Below are 2,591 nucleotides of genomic sequence, written 5' to 3'. Positions count from 1 at the left end.
ACTGAGATAGATTGGCACAGTGGCAGCAGCAATGGGCTCAAGCATAGCAGCAATTGTGAGGATGGTACAGGAAGGACTGGGCAATGTTTTGTTCTGTTGTGCATAACAACAATAGTGGCAACTTGCTGTCCACAATGCTCTCAGAGGCTATACTCCCTCAGGATCTCTGCACTTGCCCTGTTTCCTTGTTGTTGTTGTTAGATGTCATTCAGTTGGTTCTGACTCTTAGCAACCCTGTATAGGATTTCCACATCTGTAAATCTTTATGGGGGCAGAATTGTCCCCTGGGCTCTTGAAAGGTCTTTCTCCTGCTCATCAGTGAGGTCTCAGCCCACAATCACTGCCTTAGAGAGAGAGGCCTTCCCAATGTTGACGTTATCCCATCAGCCTACCCTTCCCATGTTTGTTATTGTTGGTAGTTGTCATCAAGTCAATTCTCACTCATGTTGACCCCATTTGTGCAAAGTACACTCTTGTCTATTTGTTTCTGTTTGTTAAATCATAGTATTTTTCATAATTTAAAATTATTTGTCATTAATTATTTACTGCCTGACTCCTCCCCAAGGACGGGGTGGTGGGGGCACTGTCTTGTCACGGTGCATCTAGCATAGTCCTATCCTTTTAATAAATATTATTAAATAAATGAAGTAATAATTACAATAAATAGTACTATGATATCAGCATTGACTCGACAGCACACAATCTCCACCTCCACTACTATGATATCAATGGAGTCCATGAGTATTGCAAACATTAAATACTCAACTACTGGTGGAAAGGTTGCCAGTTCGAGCTCCTTAGAGGTGCCTGGGGAAACAAGCTTGGTGATTTGGTTTCTCTGGTCACAGCCTTGAAGTGGAGCAAGTTCTACTCTACATATATACAGTTGCAATCAGTTGGAATCAAGTGAATGACAACAACAACAAAATTATATCAATCCATTCAAAATTGTATGGTTACTAAAGCTGGGAACATAATGAATCGCAGAAGTAGAAACACCCAACTCATTGCATTCAAGTAGATTCCAACTCACAGTGACCTTGTATAGGACTTCTAAAGCTGTACATCTTTACAGACTGGTGGGTTTGAAGCATCAACCTTCAGTTAGCAGTCCAGTGTTTATCCTACAGCACCATCAGGGCTCCTTGAAAAGTAGGAAAGACTTTAAAAATGGGACTTAAAGGACAGATTGGAGGCCCTGGTCAACAAGTCCATCGACACATGATTCAGTTCCACAAGCCCCTACTGTTATGTTGTTGTTAAGTGCCCTCAAGGCATGGAGGTTTTGACTCATCGAGACCTTCTGTATAAGGTTTCGGAGGAGCAGCTGGTGGGCTTGAACCGCAGACCTTATGGCTCACAGTCCAGTGTTAATTCAACAGTGCCATACCAGGAGACCCCTACTGTTATATTTATCCTCATTTTCACATTTCTACAAAGCCGCCAAAATGGATGTCAGAAGAGACACTGAAACTTGCTCTCCAGTGTAGAGATGCTAAAGCAAATGGAAGAAATGAGGAAATACAAGAGCTGAACTGAAAATTTCAAAGGCCAGCTCGAGAAGGCAAAGTCAAATATTACAACAAAATGTGCCAAGATCTGGAGTCAGAAAACCAAAAGGGAAGAACACACTCAGCATTTCTCAAGCTGGGGGAACTGAAGAAAAAAACACAAGCCTCAACTTTGTTATTGAAGGATTCGCTGGGCAAATTATTGAGTGATGCAGAAAGTATCAAAAGAAGATGGAAAGAATACACAGAGTCACTGTACCAAAAGGAAATGGTTGATGTTCAACCATTTCAAGAAGTAGCATATGATTAAGAGCCCATGATACTGAAGGAAGAAGTCCAAGGTGCATTGAAGGAATCGGCAAAGAATGAGGCTTTAGGAATTGATGGGATAAAAAATTAAAATCTTTCAAGAAAGTGAGGCAACACAGGAAGCAGTCACTCATCTCTGCCAAGAAATTTGGAAGACAACTATCTGGCCGTCTGATGGGAAGAGATCTGTATTTGTGCCCATTCCAAAGAGAGATAACCCAATGGAATGCAGACATCATCAGACAATATCTTTGATATTCCATGTGAGTAAAGTTTTACTAAAGGTAACACAGAAGTAAGCATACATTGACAGAACTTCTAGAGGTTCAAGCTAGATTCAGAAGAGGACATGGAATCTGATGGATCCTGGCTGAAAGCAGAGAATACCATAAAGATGCAAAGGCTTTTGATTGTGTGGATCATGATAAGCTATGAATAACATTGCGAAGTATGAGTATTCTGGAACACTTAATTGTGCTCATGAGGGATCTGTACATACCAAGAGGCAGTTTTAAGTGTTGAAAAGCAAATATATCAGCTTGAAGACTAAGGTGCGGCTGACCCAAGCTATGGCATTTTCAATAACCTCATATGTATGCAAAAGCTAGACAGCGAATAAGGAAGACCATAGAATAATTGATGCATTTGGTTTATGGTGTTGGAGGAGAATATTGGAAGTGCCATGGGCTGCCAAAAGAACCAACAGATCTGTGTTGGAAGAAGTGCAGCCAGAGTGCTCCTTGGAGGCCAGGATGGCCAAACTTCGTCTCT

The sequence above is a fragment of the Chrysochloris asiatica genome, unplaced genomic scaffold, assembly GCF_000296735.1.
Source record: "Chrysochloris asiatica unplaced genomic scaffold, ChrAsi1.0 scaffold00086, whole genome shotgun sequence".
Classification (NCBI taxonomy): Eukaryota; Metazoa; Chordata; class Mammalia; order Afrosoricida; family Chrysochloridae; genus Chrysochloris; species Chrysochloris asiatica.
The sequence above is the reverse complement of the archived record's forward strand: the minus strand, read 5'-3'. Positions refer to the sequence as shown.